The following is a 19,485-nucleotide window of genomic DNA, read 5'->3' as shown; positions in this document are numbered from 1 at the left end:
CAGAATAACAGGAGTGTCTTTACAATACCTATTTTCTTAAATACAATATGGTTATACAACCACTATAAAAATCAGTGTGGTAGTTCTCAGAAATATAAAAATCAATAAAGTTCCCTGCACCCCCAAAAATAGAGAGAGAGAATGTGGGGGACAGCCTTGAATGCACCTGCAAGGGAAGAGACTTTCTGAACAGAACATCATTAGCACAGGTACTGAGACAAACAATTCATAGATGCTACCTCATGAAACTGAAATGCTTCTACACGGAAAACGGCATTAACATTTGAACAGACTGGAAGCCTATGGAATAGGAAAAGATTTTTACCAACTACATATCCATCCAATAGAAGGCTAATATCCAAAATATTTATGGATAGATAAAAATTTTCAAAAATATAACATCCAAAATACATCCAAAAGCTAGATATTTAAGAAAACAAATAATTCAACTCTTAAAATGGGGTACAGAGAATTCTTGAAAGAAGAAACTCAAATGGCTGAGAATTCTTGGTGTTCGATGTCCTTAGCCATCAGGAAAACACAAATCAAAATGACTTTGAGATTTCAAATTACACCCATCAGAATAGCTAAGATCAATAAAACAACTGATGAAGATGCTGGTGAAGATGTGTAGTGACAGCAGCACTCATCCATTGCTGGTGGGAGCAAAAAGTTGTACAACCACCATGTAAATCAGTGTGGTAGTTCTCAGGAATAAGAAAATCAATCTACATCAAGATCCAGCTATACCACTCTTGGACATGTATCTAAAGAACATTTCAACACTTGCTCAACCATATTCACTGCTACTCTATTTATAATAGCCAGAAACTGGAAACCACCTAAATGTCCCTCAACACAAGAATGGATAAAGAAAACATGGTACATTTACACAACGAGGTATTATTCAGCAGTGAAAAAAAATGAAATTTATAGTAAATGAATGGAACTAGAAAAAGTTCATCCTAAATGAGCTAACTCAGACCTAGAAAGACAAATATGATATGTATTCATTTAAATTTGATGTTAGCTCTTCAGTCAATGATAACGAAGCTACAACCCACAGAAACACAAAGGCAGAAGTCAAGTATATAGTAAAGAAATATAGAGACAGAAATAAAATGTGGTTATGGGTAGATGGAGTGGTGTTGGAATGGGAAGATCAAGAGGGAAGAGGGAAAAGAAAGGTGTAGGAGAGATTTTAGGGAGCAACAGCTAAAATTGAGGGCCATCTAAGAGTTAGTATGGAAACCTAATACATTAGAAGCATTCTAAAATATATACATATATGAAGGCAATCTAAATGAAACTGCCAAATGATAGGGAAGATAGATCCTCCTCTGGCTATCTCTCCTCACCAAATAAAGCTTTCAGTACTGGAATGTTGACACAACCCAGACTGTTGCAAAGACTATGTGTTGCTCTCCACTAACTAACACCAAAGCTCCACTGCTGAAGACAATACCTGCAAACCTCATCGAACACAGAGAAGTTGAGCCTTCACCCCTACATGCTATTGTCTTTGGTACAGGAAGGTGTTGTGCATGCTCCCCAATGAGAAACATAAACACCAAATCCAGCCACAAACCCTCTGATCTACAATGGTGTCCTGCCTGCAAGCTATGTTAGAGCAATAGTGGTACAGGCTTGTAGGAGTAGCCAACCAGTATCTGATTTGACTAAAGGCCCCCTCTATGAGGGGAAACCCATACCCAGCACAACAACCAGAGACAAGATAGCCTAGGAACCTAGTAGTAAATTAAAACACTGCTGTTCTTTTTCTAAAAAGCAATAAAATGACTGCTAATGACTTTGCTATCCTCATAGATGAGTGCCTTGCTCAGTCATCAGAAAAGCTTCTTCCTGCAGCAGAAGGGAACAATCACATAGACCCACACTAGACAGTGAGTTAGAGACCTTGAAATACTAGGCCCTAAACAGGAATCTTCATCAAATCCCTCCACCCAGAGATCTGGGAACCATGCGGAAGAGTAGGCAGAAAGAATGTAACAGCCAGGAGACGGAGGACACTGAGTAAACAAGGCCGACTGAATCAACATGACCAATGGATATATGAATTTTCAGCAACTAGAGCAGCTCACACAGTCTCCACTTGTCTGCACCGGCTCCTTTGCATATTATATTATGGCTTCTAGGGTTTTTATGGGGTTCCTGAGTGGGTGAACAAGTGGGTCTCTGCTTTGTGTGTTTTCTCACAGGATCTTTTCCTTCTGTTTTATCCAATTCTGATGTGTTTGGTTTTGTTTTATCATATCATATCTTATATCATTATCCTTTAGAAGTCTGTTTGCTCTCTAATGAGAGACAAAAAGGGAGTGGATCTGGATGGGAGGGAGGGGAGGTGGGGAGACACTGGGAGGAACAGGTGGGAAAGAAACTATAATCAAAATATATTGTGTAAAAAAATCCATTTAATAAAAGGAGAAAAAGGGAGGGAGGGAGGGAGAGAGAGAAGGAGGAAAGGAGGGAGGGAGGGAGGGAGGGAGGAAAGGAGGGAGAGAGAGAGGGAGGGAGGAAGGGAGGGATGGATGGGGGAGGGGGGATAGAAACTTTCCCTAACTGTTACTGCTTTGGTCAGATTTCTCTTCGCTCTATTTTTTCTCTTGGTAACTGGAAGGTTCTGTGGTGATCTCTCTCCTGAATACTTATGCTGCCTTCCCCGCAGCAGTCATCAGTCACATATTCTACCGTCATCTCGTCAAACTTCTTCCACACGGACATTTTAGTCTTCTAATCAGACAAAACTTTCAGAAAAACTGTGGCCATCGCCTTTCATGCATTGAGTACCTAGTAATGTAACAAGTAAAGAGAGAATAAGACAGGAACAAAATGAATTTTCCTTCCTTGTAAAGCTTATTTGGGGTGGGGGTAGGGGTAGAAATACACGGGCTGGTTTTTACTGATCCCTAATGCTATCAGGGAGGAAATGGGAAGTACAGAAGTAAGCATGGTGGGCCTGAGGGACAATGACAGAAGGAGACATTCAGGACACACAGAACCCTGCAGCTCATTTTAAGAATTTCAAATTATTTTTCAAGTACAATAGAATTTTCCTCCCAAGTGAGCAGTGGACAGGTGTAACCAAATGCACATTAGTCTGATTACTAAATATGAAAGTTAAGAGCAAAGTTGGGATCCCATTAAGTAAAAGAGGAAGATGAGATTCAACAAAGCAGTGGGCTTCAGACAGCAAGGCAGGAAATGGAAGTGCCTTAGACAGTAAGTAAAGAAGCATTTCTAGGAAGGAAAGATAGTTGGATGGTATCAAATGTTCATGAAGGTCATGTTTGGGGTCTCTAGGAGATTTTCAAGTTCCTGCTCACACTTGTCCATCTTATATTCTGGATTCTGTCTCTGGAGAGTATCAGTCTCTCTGGGGACTTTGTTGACTCTCATATCTTTCCTATACTCCATATAAGGGTGTTATTGTAATGTATAATATTGGAAAAGAACAGAGAAATGGTGAAACAATAGTTAACTGACATTCACACCCAACAGTTTCCTTTTCTCTTGGGTGCCAGTCAACTGCTAAGAGCAAAGGAGTTAGTCAGGGGGAACTGCTGTGTTAAAATAAAAAGTCTATCACTAAGTTCAAGTGAAAGGCCTGTAAAATATATCTGAAAGAAATCAGCTATGGCTGGAAACTAATAGATGAGACAGCTAAGAACAGGCTTACATCTTCTACACCACCCTTGTCTTAGTGAACTGGGGTCTCAGCAGCTAAACATACTTCCTAGCTCTCTGTATTCAAGTTCTGGATTGGTTCATGACATTATAAATATGAACTGTATAAGATGTAAATCAGTTTATCCTACTAAAAAATAACTGAACTAGGTGGGCAGAGGAGTAATGTGAAACCTACCTACCTTGCTCTTGGGCACAAGAGATAAGGTAGTATGTTTCTAGGATCATGACCAACAGCATCAGAAGCAGCTCTAGAAGCAGCCAGATTCCTGACTGGGATAAACACTGAGTAGCCAGCAGTTCACTTCCACAGGTATTTCTAGATTAGCTTTCAAGACACCACAAACATTTATCAAAAGCAGAAAAGGTAAGGAGTTCACATTGGGCCCAAAGTATGAATGACAGAATTGTTCAAATGAGTCAACACAGTGCAGCTTCCAGATGACCCTGAAGTCCAAGCCAAGTATAGAAAGAAAGCCAGAGACAATGAAAGACTCAACATGGGTGAGACCGTCTAAAGAAAGGGAAGGAAAAGGGAAAAGAGCACTCCCCAACTTCAGTTCCAAGACTCTCTTGCCCTCATTAAACAGTAGCCTACAGTTAGGAAATGAGAACACCTCTTCAGAAAACAGGATGTCTGCTGCATGGACCACACTACTCCATGTGTTCCAGGTGCCAGCGGACTTCCTAGAATGTGTGAAACATTAGAGATACACAAAAGTCTGAGAGCATCACATTATTTTTGTTAAGAACCTGCTATGTCAGCTCCATTCAGTGTGGCTGACCTTCATTAGGAATCAGGTCCTCAAGGCAACAAAACCACAGAAAGCAACCTGGCTCCCAATTTCTCAGTCAAGAGATCTGAATTCATTCACTGACAGCATACCTGTGAGAATGCCAAAGTTAAATACACTGCCTGGAGTAGCAAGCTCTTCCCTTCTCAGCATAGTCCTTACACAAAGGTTAGGTTCTTCTGTCAGCAAAAGGCAAGAGCCCATTCCCAAGGCTGCACCATCAGCTCCCATCAGAGGTAATGTCAGTGCAGCAAGCTGAATAACTGTTCAACCTAATGTGTTAATATTATTTAGGCACCCTCAATAATAATGTGAATCACATTAATAGCTTGACAGATTTACCAGAAATACTTGGTATGTCTATTCCTGCAGGGAGGAAAAGTTACTGGGAAATAGCAGCACCTTCCTGGCTGAATGTCAGAACCTTTAAAAGCATCACTGTCCCCTACAGCACATTATGACATTCCTAGAAACTGCTTCAGCTTCTACCAATTTTAATTGAATTATGAAATTCAGAGTCTTTCTAGGGCTTAGAAATATAATAATTTTAAAAGAAACGACGGGCCACTACAAATGGGAATAAAAATGTTTTTCCAAGCAGATAACAGATTTCATTATTATTTCTTTATAATTACTATGAATTCACTTTATTAGAAATTAGTTGGGGAGCAATTTTGAAGTTCTTGAATCCTATTGAACCATATCGATTCAACCTATTTAAAAAAAAACAACTACTCACATAAGCTACATAAGGAAGAGCAGAAATACTGTGAGAACAATCCGCAGCCCTGACACTAACGGACAGAGCCCAGTGAGATCTGTTTGTACAGCTTTAGTCACACCTGTCAGTGAGCCATAGCCTGGACACCAACCATCCAGAAAAGAGCAGTGAGAGTTTAAACTTTAATTCCACAATAAGAAAAGTTTCAAGTTTCCTGTGAGTGATCAAAAATAAATCAGAAAAGTCTCCAAAAATCTTATCAGTTAGTGCCATTCACAAGCCACAGACATGGAGGCTGAGGAGGAGGCCCAATAAGAATATGAGCTCTGCAAGCAAAATGTCCTCAGTTCAAATTCTCAGCATTCACAAAAAAAAACAGGCACGGTCACAGGTGTCTGCAACCCCAGTAACAGGGGCTGCAAACAGGTGTATCTCAAGATCTCACTGCCCAACTAGACTTATCGAAAATGAACATCTTCAGGCTCAATCAGAAGAGAACCCAGCTTAAGAGAATAAGGCAAAAAGCAATGAAAAACAGCCACCTCGGATCGCCTCAGATGCCTACACATGCACATGTGCATGCAACTGCACACACACACACACACACACACACACACACACACACACACACACACTTTTTCAATTATAAACATTAACTTGTAAGACAGTAATAGTTTCTATAAAGTATTTTTCAAGCTACAATACATTTATCATTACCTTCTTAGCAAAAAGAACTTTAAAGATAATCAAGATGGCATGAGAAAGCTATATTCAAAAGTTGCAATTGAACTGATCTTTAGTATCTATAAAATAAGCAAAAATAAAGACCTTACCACAAATATGGAAATCTACAAGGTATATTTCAGAAAGCTACATTTTTATATCAAAATACCTTTTAAAAATACTTCACAGTAAGAGATCTACACAGCAACTAATCTGCACTTAGTTAACAAGTGACCCCAGAGATCATTCTGAAGGACCTGGGGGATAAGACACAACCCTATTCTCCTCACCCAATCACAGAGACTAGGTTTCAGCAAGTAACTCTGTTGTTTGAAGGTATGCTTAGATATGAACCAGAAGCACAAAACAAAAGAAATAAACACTGTCAAAATGTAAAGCCCTGGTGCTCCTAATGGCACCAACAAGACAACCCACAGGAGGATGGGTGAATGGCACAGTTAGCAAAGGTCACACAAGTTATAAGGACCTGAGTTCAACCCCCAGAGCCCAAGTTAAAAGGCTCAGCATGACTACACACCTGGGATCCTGGTGCTCAATGAACAGTCAGTGGATCTCTGGGACTTTGCTGGTAAGTGAGCCGGTCTAAATCAGTGAGCTCCAGTTCACTCAGAGATGTGTTTTTAGAGCATAAGTCTAGTAGAGGACAATATCTGACATTACCCTCTAGTCCACACACACACACACACACACACACAAGCAGCAACTTAGAGAATGCAAAAATATCTGAAAATTATAAATATAAAGCACATTGAAAATAAATAAAGAACTCTTATAAATCAGTAATAGAAAGACTAGAAGGTAACTATATCTGAGCAAAGGATCTGAATACATAGTTCTCCAAAGAAATAATATACCTGGCCAATAAGTATTTAGAAACAGGGTCAGTACTATTGGCCACTGAGGAAATGCAAGTCAAAACTGAAAGATGCCATTCATAGTGATTTGGATGACTAAAAGAAATTTAAGGAAAATTTCAAGTGCTTACACGGATATGGAGACACTGAAAGCCTCTCACACTGCTGGCAGGACCACAGTGATGTAGGCAATCAAATTCTGGTTGCTCTTCAAGCGTTAGAACACAATCGCCATTTCATAACCTAGAAATCTACTTTCAAGTATAGACCCAAGAAAAGTGAAAACCAAAAACATCTCCATGACGGCATTTCTTCCATCTATCAAGAAGTGAAAAACAAGTCTAGGGAGATGTAGAGAGATGGCTTACTCAGGAAAGTATTTACCCTGTAACACAAAGGCCTAAGTTATGTCCCCAGAGTCTACATAAAAGCTAGGTGTGATAATGCATGTTTTAATCCCCCAGTAGGGGAGACACACGTGGAGGATTCCTGGGCTCACTAGCCAGTCAGCCTGGACTAATTATTGAGTTCCAGGGCAATGAAAAGCTATGTATTAAAGGGGGTGTGCAGTGTTCCTGAAAAACACCTGCAACTCTCCTCTGGCTTCCACACATGTGTACCTGTACATTCACATGTATACATACAAATATGCATCTTAGGACACGTCCTTAAAAAGAAGCAAAAGTAATTCCCATGTTTACTTAAGTGTTAGTAAATAAACAAGATGTGATGCTATCCACACAATGGTCCACACAAGTAGTGAGGATTGGAGTGCTGACACATAATAGCATAGAGTGCTCTGAAAACCAGCTAAGTGAAAGAAGCAAGGCCCAAAGGACAAGCTGTACAAGTCATTTGTGAGACACACTCACAACTGACATCTATAGAAACAAAAGGCAGACTAGCAGGTCCCCAGGCTGGGTGGGAGGACGTGAGGTAACAAGTTGGCTCTGCAAGGTTCCTCTGAATATGTTCTAGGTCTACTTATGGCTACACACTTCCAGACATACTAAAAACTAGTGAACCAGTGACTTTTATAGTAGATGAATAGCATTTTGAAAAGCAAAAAGAAAAAAGCCTATCAATAAGGAACTGCTCCTTCCCACAGTGGTCAAGAGAAGGGAAGTGGTATGATGGCTTAGGAAGGAAAAGCACTTGCTGACAAGCCAGACATCCTGAGATCAATCCCCAGAACTCATACTGTAGGAGGAAAGAACAGAACCGTATAGGCTGTCCTCTGATATCCACTCGTGTAAACACACACACACACACACACACACACACACACACACACCATGGGAGGAGTGCATAAGGTAGATGAAGAGGAAGGGAGAAACACGAAGAAAATAACAATGGGGAGCAAATAATCTGTTCCTTCACAAAGTCAGTAGACTGTCTCATGGAGGAAACCAGGAAATGTAAAGTCTACAGCCCGGATAAACACACACCTCTCAATCTCTACAGAATGATACACAGGACCATCATTTCAGATTTTTAATTATTATTATTATTGACAAAACATGAATTTATTTAAATAAATAAGGTAATATAGACTATATTAAAATTATACTACTTGGATAATGCCTGTCAGAAAGAAGGTAAAGGATGAATAGTATTCATGAACACAGTAAGAACACCTCTAGTGAGAGCCATCACTGGGATAACTCAGTACTCAAGTGTACATACACATTGTTTCTGTGCTGTAAATCTACATTTGAAATTTTCTTACAAAAAATGCACCTACATGAATAATTGTTCCTAGTAGTTCAAAGTAAACAACCTGAATCCCCATCAGTTAAAGAATAGGGTACAAAGATTATAATACATGTGAAATGCTACAAAGTCATTTAAAAGAGATGGTCTGTATGTACAAGCCGAAGATCTCCAAGACATATAAGTAAAAAGATCCATGACCAGAACAGCATATGAGCCATTGCATGCTCTTTAGAAAACATACCAACATATAAATAATATTTCTGAGACACAAACATTAACCCTGGTTTTCTTAGGTTAAAAGATTGAAGAATACTTTTACATAATACATTTTGCTATTGAGTTTCTAATCTAGTAAGTTTCCATTGCTATGTTGTTTTATAAAACCATGTCAGCTTCCTTTCTATGAAGTCTGGGTCTTCCTCTACAAACAAAAGCAACCCAGACCCCTTTCAACACACTATTAGCATGATCTAAAATGAAATCACCATCATCATTTACAAGTAACTTAAATATATGGCTAAAAGCATATTCTAACAGCTCATAAATGTAGACCCTAAAATAGGCCTAATACTGTTTTATGATACATTACTTCATTCCAAATAACTCAAAATAACACTATACTGCACCGAACAGATTGGATAAAATAAAAGTACTTTTGAAATATCATTTGTCATTTTGCTTCTGGAAGATGTATCTTTTTTCAAGTTATAATAGTTAAAGCAAAGATTTCAACATATTTCTTCCAAATTATTATTTTTAAGACAAAGCTCTCAAGCTGGAGTACAGGCTGGCCTTGCACTTACAGCAGTACTCACAGCCCATCTTCCAACATGCTGAAGTCATGAACCACCATACCCACACTTACAATGACTCTTAGAAATAAACTTAAACATGTACAAAATAAGAAGACCACACAAGTAATGTGTTATTTTTAGGCAATCCTGTTCTGCATATGCTTTACATAATAATCTCATTTTCACAGCCTCCAAGGGAACAGCAAAAGTATTATCATCCTCATCTTACATGTGCATAGTGATCAGGCATCAAAATACAGCTGTGTGCCACGCAGCATGAGAAAGCAACAGCTATAGGTACGAACACACTTTAGGCCAGAAGTGTTCAGAACTCGGAATCTGAGTTTTTGAGGAGTAATTACAGCATTACATAATACCCTCTGGGATGTAGAAGGCACACCCAAATCAAACACATTACTATTTCTATAAAGAAATATATGAATATTAACAAGTGGGATAAAGGTCAGGTTCTGCCTCCAAAGAACTATCAGAACCTTCCACAATTACTTTCAGTTTGAAACTACAGATCTTTCACTTCCTTGGTTAGAATCACACAAAAGTATTTTATATGGTTTGTGGCTATTGTTAAAGGTGTCATTTCCCTAATTTCTTTCTTAGCCTGTTTATCCTTTGAATCGAGGAAGGCTACTTATTTGTTTGAGTTAATTTTATATACAGCCACTTGGCTGAAGTTGTTTGTCAAGTTTGGGAGTTCCCTGGAAGAAGTTTTAGTTCAAGTATACTATCATATTATCTGCAAATATTGATATTTTGACCTCTTCCTTTTCAATTTGTATCGCTCTGACCTCTTTTTGTTGTCTAATTGCTCTGGCTAGTACTTCCAGTACTATATTGAATAGGTAGGGAGAGAGTTGGGCAGCCTTGTCTAGTCCCTAATTTTAGTGGGATTGCTTCAAGTTTTTCTCTATTTAGTTTGATTTTGGCTACTGGTTTGCTGTATATTGCTTTTACTATATTTAGGTTTGAACCCTGAATTCCTGACCTTTCCAAGACTTTTAACATAAAGCGATGTTGAATTTTGTCAAATGCTTTCTCAGTATCTATTGAGATGATCATGTGTTTTTCTTCTTTGAGTTTGTTTATGTAGTGGATTATATTAATAGATTTCCATATATTGAACCATCCCTGCATCCCTGGGATGAAGCCTACTTGATCATGATGGATGATCATTTTAATGTGTTCTTGGATTCAGTTTGTAAGAATTTTATTGAGTATTTTTGCACTGATGTTCATAAGGGAGACTGGTCTGAAGTTCTTTCTTTGGTGAGACCTTGTGTGGTTTAGGTATAAACGTAACTGTGGCTTCATAGAACAAATTAGGTGGTGTTCCTTCTGTTTCCATTTTGTGAAAGAGTTTGAAAAGTATTAGTATTAGGTCTACTTTTAAGGTCTGACAGAATTTTGCACTAAGTTCATCTGGTCCTGGGCTTCTTTTGGTTGGGAGACTTTTGATGACTTCTACTTCTTTAGGGGTTATGGGACAGTTTAGATGGTTTATCTGATCCTGATTTAACTTTGATACCAAGGAAGTGAAATATCTGCATGACAAGAACTTCAATGCTCTGAAGAAAAAAAAAAAATCTAAGAAGATCTCAGAAGATGGAAAGATCTCCCATGCTCACGGATTGGCAGGATTAATATAGTAAAAATAACCATCTTGCCAAAATCAATCTACAGATTCAATACAATCCCCAACAAATTTCCAATTCAATTCTTCATAGAGTTGGAAAGAGCAATTTGCAAATTCATTTGGAATAACAAAAAACCCATTCTCAACAATAAAAGAATTGCTGGGGGAATCACAATCCCCAACCTCAAGCTGTATTACAGAGCAATCATGATTTTAAAAAACTGTTTGGTATCGGTACAAATATAGGCAGGTAGATCAATGGAATAGAATTGAAGACCCAGAAATGAACCCACATACATATGGTCATTTGATCTTTGACAAAGAAGCTAAAACCATCCAATGAAACAAAGACAGCATTTTCAACAAATGGTGCCAGTTCAACTGAAGGTCAGCATGTAGAAGAATGCAAACTGATTCATTCTTATCACCTTGTACAAAGCTCAAGTCCAAGTGGATCATGTACCTCCTACACTAACACTAATAGAAGAGAAAGTGGGAAAGACCCTAGAAAAAACAGGCACAGAGAAAAATTTCCTGAACAGAACATCAGTGGCTTATGCTCTAAGATCAAGAATTGGCAAATGGGACCTCATAAAGTTACAAAGCTTCTGTAAGGCAAAGGACACTGTCAATAGGACAAAAAGGCAACCAACAGATTGAGAAGAGATCTTTCCCAATCCTACATCTAATAGAGGGCTAATATTCAATGTAAACAAAGAACTCAAGAAGTTAGACTCCAGAGAATCAAATAACCCTATTTAAAAATGGGGGACAGAGCTAGAAAAAGAATTCTGGACTGAAGAATACCAAATGGCTGAGAAGCACCTAAAGAAATGTTCAACATCCTTAGTCATCAGGGAAATGCAAATCAAAACATCTGAGATTCCATCTCACACCAATCAGAATGACTAAGATCAAAAACTCAGGTGACAGCAGATGCTGGTGAGGATGTGGAAAAAAAGAAATACTCTTCCATTGTTGGTGGGATTGCAAGGTGGTACAACCACTCTGAAAATCAGTCTGGTGGTTCCTCAAAAAATTGGACATAGTACTGAGAACGTAGCTATACCACTCCTGGGCATATAACCAACAGATGCTCCAACATACAACAAGGACACATGCTCCACCATGTTCATAGCAGCCTTATTAATAATAGCCAAAAGCTGGAAAGGACCCAGATGTCCTTCAACAGAGGAATGGATACAAAAAAAAATGTGGTACATTTACACAATGGAGCACTACTCGGCTATTAAAAACAACGACTTCATGAAACTCTTAGGCAAATGGATGGAACTAGAAAATATCATTCTGAATGAGGTAACCCAATCACAACACATATGGTATGTACTCACTGATAAATGGGTAATAGTCCCAAAGCTCAAATTTTCCAAGATACAATACACAGACCACATGAAGCTCAATAAGAAAGAAGACTAAATAAGGAATACTTCAGTCCTTCTTAAAAGGGGAAACAAAATATCCACAGGAAGAAATACAGAGACAAACGTGGAGCAGAGACGAAGAAAAGGCCATCCAGAGACTGCCCCACTTGGGGATCCATCACACATACTGTCACCAAACCCAGACAATATTGTGGATACCAAGAAGTACATGCTGACAGGTGCCTGATATAGCTGTCTCCTGAGAGGCTCTGCCAGAGCCTAAGAAATACAGAGTCGGATGCTCTTAACCAACCATTTGACTGAGAATGGGGTCCCAAATGGAAGAGTTAGAAAAAGGACTGAAAGAGCTGAAGGGGTTTGTAACCCCACAGGAAGAACAACAATATCAACAAACCAGATCCCCACCCCAGAGCTCCCAGAGACTAAGCCACCAACCAAAGAATACATACACATGGAGGGACCCATGATTCCAGCACATTTGTAGCAGAGAATGGCCTTATCAGGCATCAATGAGAGGAGAGGTCCTTGGCCCTGTGAAGGCTCCACCCCAGTGTAGGGGAAAGCCAGGACAGGGAGATGGGAGGGACTGGATAGGTGGGGGAACACTCTCATGGAGGCAGGGGAAGGGGGGATAGGATAGGGAAGATTCCAGAGGGAAAAATGGAAAAGGGGATAACATTTGAAATCTAATTAAAGAAAATATCCAATTAGAAACAAACAAAGAAAAGAAGGAAGGAAGGAAGGGAGGGAGGGAGGGAGGGAGAAGGAAGAAAAGAAAGAAAAAGAAAAGAAACTATAGATAATGGATTCTGGACCTATAGAGGTTATCTTTCAATTCAAATTATATTTCAGTGTTGAAAAACATTTGATTAGGAAAAAAATATTTTTCTATCTCAAAAGCTAAAACTTCCTTTGGCAAAAGGGGTATGGAGGCACAACCTGCTAAGTCTAACACAGGTTTCCTAGAAACCAAAAAGCACCACTTCCACCAGAAACTAATCCCTTGCTTCCCTCAGCCATATGCAAGTGCCACTGGTGAACACTGAGGGGAGGCTTTGACTCAGACCAGAGTTAGCACTACTTAACTGGCAGTATCTTCCTTGCTCTCTCTGGGGCCATCCTGCATCCTCAGACAGGTATCACTAGTCATCACCCGATCTTCAGTGCTTCATTCTATTCTGTATCCTCTAAGCACAAGGCCCATCTTCCTGCCTTGACCATCCTCCAACTCAATTCTGTGGGTCAGTCTCCTGCATGTGCTCATTTGTCAGTGTCTTAAAATGTCACACCAAGACCAAGTGCAGCAGCCTTATCTGAACAACACAAAGCCTGGTTACTTTCCCAGGATGGAGCATTATCTTCTCATCTAATAGCTTACACCTATTAACTCTAGTGCTAAGCCACACTAATGCAATTGCTGTAAGTCCAGAGAAAGAAAATCAATTAGCTCACTATTAAATTAAAATATATAACCATTTTATGCCCAATAATACATTAAAAGCTACCCACTTCCAGCAATAAACAAGTGGGTATCTCTAAAACTTGCCTTACAACATGGGAGAAAGGGAACCATGTGGGACAAAGACAGACGACAGACAGACAGACAGACGCGGGTGGAATGGAAAGGGGGAAAGGAGGAGAGAGAAGTTACTGAAGCTGGACGAAGAGTACATACATTACCATTGCTTGTTGTGAGGTTAGCTTTAACTGTCAACGTGATACAATCTTGAGCCACCTGGGGAAAATGTCACAATGACAGACTGTCTGCATTGAATTGATCTTTAGATGTCTGTGGGGGATTATCAATGTTAGTTGATGTGGGAATAGCAAACCCACTGTGGGTGACACCATTCTCTAGGTAGGGGTTCCTAAACTATAAGAGAGAAAAAGCTGAACACAAACTAGCAAATAAAGATGCATATCTCTCAGTTCTTGACTTGAGGTTTCTGCCTTGAGTTCCTCATAATGGTGGACTATAACCTAGAACTGTAAACTGAAATAAATGTCTTTCTCCCTTACGTTGTTTTATGTCAAGATTTTATAAGAACAGAAATGAAACTAGGATATTTATATTTACATTTTTGTGGTAAAATATGGAAGCTGTACAAAATGAGTAAATAAAAGATGGGGGATATCCCTACTCTTTGTAGATTTATGACTTACTTTTTTTTTATTAATCTATCAAAACAGCCTTGGCAAGAAGATGCAGAAACACAGCCTGAGGGATTGGGATACTGACCTGACTGGGGTTGGCAAGGAAACTAAGGAAGGAGAAGGGGAGAAGCTAGAATCGGGTAGGGTGTGCTCACTCTGATGGAGCACACCCACTGCAGCAACCTGGAATCTGTGCGGCAGGACAGGAGGCGTTAGTTTCTGGTAGAAGATCTCTGTAGAAGAGCAGTCTCAGGCCATAAACTTCCCAGAGGAGAAAGCTGTAGTTGCTGGTGTTTCCACTTACTGCCAACACTCAAAACTTGGCATGGAAAAAGGCTTTGCCAATTCTGAGCCTTATCAAGACAGGGAAGGCTTTGCCATTCCCACAGGTCTGAGTCATTGGGTCCTTGACATGGCAACAATACATATTCATGACTTCCTCAAATCCACACAGAGGACTTAATGGTAAATACTGGTTAACCCTTTTTTTCTGAAGTACAATTGTTATACAGAGCAACATGAGCACTCTCTACCACTAAGCAATCCTACTGCAAGGTATTCAATGTAACAGTATCAGTCAAACATAAGAAGATGGTTCATTTAACCATATTCATCAATCATGATTATAACAGAACGACAGCAACTTCAGAGACTATTAATATCAAAGTAAACAAAACTCACAGTGCAAGAGTATTCAACACATTAAAAACAATGTCTACCTACAAAACTGAAATCTGATATTGCTGAATGAGCAATTACAAACAACATATAATTTCATTCAACTCATTAGCAATGTACACGTGTGGTGTGTATGTGTGTGTGTGAGATCTCTCTATGTGGTCACATGTGTGCATCTTCCTCAATCACTCTCCACCTTATAATTTTAAGACTTGGAGCTCATCAATGACTGCCTGTCCTGCAAGTCTCATGGATCCTCATGTTTCCACTTTGGTACTAGGGATCCAAACTCAGGTCCTCCTTCTTATACAGCTAGCTCTCTACTAAATGAGCTATCGCCCCAGTCTTATATGTATGTGTGTGCACACATGTGTACAAAGGCACAGAAAGATTTCTAAACATATTTACCAAAATATACCAATGGCTATTTTCAAATCAAATACTTTACGTTTCTTTCTTTAGAAAGAAATAATGCCATAAAATCTAAATCACAGAAGAACAAGATACTAACAATCTGGCTTAGTTCACTTTCTTCACATACTTTCATGTAATTCTGTTCTTTTGCTTGTTATTTCCCCATCATCAATAATGCATCCTGGAGAAGAGCACGTACACTTGGACTGCCTGAGCTCTCACCAGGAGCACACTGGATTCACACAGCCTACTCACGTCTCCTAAAGCCCAATGACTTTATTCCCCAGTTCCAAAGTCTTTACTGTTTTAGAAAAGATGATCCATCTAGTCAGTGGGATGAAGAGCTATGTCCACAAACCCCATCAGTAGTGCCAAAAAGGACTCTGGTTTCTCCACATCTGCTCATACACCCAGTCATGGCCACAAGACTTACAGTCAGTCAGTTCTTAATCCATAGACCGATCTCTTTCTCAACACTCTTCACTGAATCACTGCCATGAATGATGTTCCTGCCGACTTGAATGCAGAAATCCCCATGAATGGTGCCTGGTTTCGAGTCATCACTCAGCCTGTTTTCACCACACTGAGCCCCTCCCAGACCATGGCCACCGCAGGCTGAGCTCATGTACTTCACCAGCCCCAGGAAGACTGGACAGTCTTTCAGGTCAATGCAATGCTGCTTCGGGTGTTCTTCAGAAGCCCAGAGGAACTTCACGGCCACCAGGTGGAACCCCTTCTGCTTGATGATCTCACGGTCTGACTTGATGGCAATGAAGATATGCTCGAGGTTGGCCATGGTGGGTCTGCTGGTGTCTGTGATGAGCGATGGGAATAAAGAGCCTAGCGCCCTATGACTTTTATTGTAACAACAACCCAGAACATTTTCCTGCCCACGAAAAAGATTATTTGAAAAAGTGCCAGAAATTCAAAGGCCTGAAGACCATTTATGTATTTTCTTAACAAATTCATGACATTATTCAGCAATTCATCTCTACATTTTAGACAGATGCATATAGGTATCATATTTGGCAATATCAATAATTTTATACAAAGAGGTGGTTTGTTTTGCTGATATACTCTTTTAATCTTTTGGACAGTTCTATAATGAAAATGATTTTTAATATTCTATTGCCTATAATTAAAATCATCATTTTTGTCCCTCAAAACTGGTATTGCATAAGAACTTCTTCAAAAGCTTATTATAAGAAAAAAATTTAAGTAGAATGCCTTAACTTCTCAAAATTACATATGTTTTTCTTCTTAGACAGGTATTAGTTGAATATATTAAAAATATTAAGGACGATTTCTGCATCAATTAAAAATATAAGCAATCCTGGAGGTTTAAGGCATATGGAGAAATAGGTTAAGAAGCTACATATGGAACTGGAGCAATGGTTCTTGCAGAGGATATTTTTGATACCCAACGCCCACACTGGGCAGCTGGGTATCAAACTCACAACCACCTATCACTCCACCTTCAGGAGACATGGCATCTCTAGATTCTGTGGACACTGCATTCACAATCACATTCACATGCACATACACACATACATGTGCACACGCAAGTGCTCACACATGCTACATGTACAGTTTGGGATAGTACATGTAAAAGAATAGGAGTGGTATGATCCATGCAACTAGAAACAGGCTAACCAGTGCTCAGATCATGAATCCTGGTGTGCCTAACATATAAGATATGGATCATGGTTATAAAATTCTGCTTCTCCCCAGTAGAACGTGACAGTGTCTGTGAGACTCTGTCTGGTGAGCAAGTGAGGGCAGAGAACATTAGGGTTGTCCTTACGCAAAGCTCACCTTTGACAATAGTGACAATAGAGGCATACCCGGGGTCCCAGTACTGAGCGCAGTTTCCTAAAGCTTGTTCTTAGTGAAAAACAAAAGTTCAAATGAAACATTGTTACCCTCATGAAAACAGAAGATTAAGCCTGAGAAAGGAGCTGTTTAACTTCTTTTTTTCCTAGGCACAGGTTTAATAAAGTTATTACAGAAAAACCAGAAATACAGATCATAAAAATAAAATATAAAAGCCAGCAGCCACCTCAAATAGACCTCATTAGGATGACTTTTCTAAAAGTGCTTTTCAGTTTCTATTTTAACAGTAAAGGTAAGAGTCTACTATTGCTCTCGGTGCAATGTCTGCTTTATAACTAAAGTTACAGTCATCCGGGGGAGTTTATTTCAGATTACTGAGAAGGCATCCAGCCCCTCCAGCTTTGATAAGAGGCTCCTTCTCAGCAGTCTACAAGCGCCTGAGCTAGCTCCTATCTATTCTGATCCTGTGCTCCAAAACAGCCTAAGGATTAGCTTTGTGGATCTACTTCTCAAATAAAAGATTTTTAAAGTAGTGAAAGAGGATTAAATAGGCTGGAAATTTTAAATTAATAGGTAGGTAAAATACTTCTTTCTCAGAGTCATATAGCAGGCAGACTTCTAAGGCATGGTACATGATCTAAAGTTTGTATTTGGTTATGAACTATGCATCTATTTTTGAAAAATGTACCAAGTGATACCACTTGTGTTCTTTTCCCTCATATTTTAATTAAAAGCTTACATCTTTTAAATTCCACTACAACTCAAACAATTTACTCAATGACTTCAAGTCTAAGAGAGGACAAGGCAGATGGAAAAAGGGAAGGTGCACACATTAAGCTAACACTGAAATGGGAGAGAGAAGAGAAACAGGAGCCATGAGCCCCTGGAATCATGCTCTCTAGACTGTGCTGAGCCCATGTGCATATGTACATTCTCTTGCCTCAAGCAACATCACATGAGATATATCATGTGACATGACTCTTGTCATAGACAGCACAGTCTGACATCAGAAAGAAAAGTTGATTGATTCCAAGGAGACCCCATTCAATAGTTAATCTTTCCTCTCTACTTGGATTAGGGTTCTCCGAACACTTTGGGACATGTGTGAGGGTGTGGACAGAGGTTAATGTGGGGAAAGGCCCACCCTGACTGCAGAATACCATCCTGGTTGGGTTTCCAGATGAAATGAAAAGGGGAAAAGGAGAAAGCAAATGCTGACTGTCGCCTTTCTCCTCCTGGCTGCCAGTGGAGTGTGATGCTGCTTTACACTCCAGCTGCCTCATCGAGATCTGCTCTTGCCACTGCCTACCCACCATGATGGACTGTCTCCCCTCTTAAAGCACAGGCCGAAACAAAGCCTCCTTGCCTCTGATTGCTTCTGTTGGGTATTTGTTACAGCAAAGAGAAAAATGATATACCCTGCCAAGGAAGGAGAAGGTTAATTGGCTGAAGCATAACCTTCCACAGCTCCAACACACCACTAAACCTCAGGGGCTGTGATCGGCAGATTCACAACTGCCCTGTTTCAAACTAGAACCTATGACTACGATATATGATCTTATCCCTGTGTACTGTGGTGAAACGGGCTGATAACATATAGAGAAGGCATCCTGTTGGGTCTGCTTTGGACCTTTTAGGAAAAGAGTTTCCCCATCCTAACACAAAAGTCAGAAATACTCAGTATAAGAAGGACCCGACCCTGCATTGCTAGGGTGAAGATGGAGTAGCACATGAAAGAGAATACATGTGGCCTACAGACAACAGAGTGGCCCCTGTTGAGAGGTAGAAAGGAAATGGGAACCTCAGTCTTACACCACAAAGAACGGAGAATAACCAATAACAGGAATGAGCATGGAAATGGGTTTCTCCCTAGAACTTGCAAGTCCTTTATAACTTAAGTCAACACTGACCAATGTGACCGCATAACTTCTTCCCATCTTTTACATCAAATTATAGAAACTTAAGAAGCACCGATAGAAACAGTGATAAAAGAAAGGAAAGTATGCAGTGCACTTGTGTATCCA

The 19,485-nt window shown here is 39.7% G+C and overlaps 1 protein-coding gene and 1 pseudogene across 2 annotated transcripts in view; both read right to left on the bottom strand.

Annotated features, from left to right (window-relative positions):
* Positions 1 to 19,485, bottom strand: part of SDK1 (sidekick cell adhesion molecule 1) — a gene marked incomplete at both ends in the record, with an annotated part of 923,105 nt that overhangs the window by 877,941 nt on the left and 25,679 nt on the right. The gene's annotated exons all lie outside the window — the stretch shown is intronic.
* On the bottom strand, positions 15,991 to 16,424 carry LOC308438932 (nucleoside diphosphate kinase B-like; annotated as a pseudogene). The gene has a single exon. The product of its transcript is annotated as a nucleoside diphosphate kinase B-like (transcript).

This window comes from Micromys minutus (genome assembly GCF_963924665.1).
Source record: "Micromys minutus genome assembly, chromosome: 29".
Lineage (NCBI taxonomy): Eukaryota > Metazoa > Chordata > Mammalia > Rodentia > Muridae > Micromys > Micromys minutus.
This window is presented reverse-complemented; position numbering and strand designations above follow the sequence as displayed.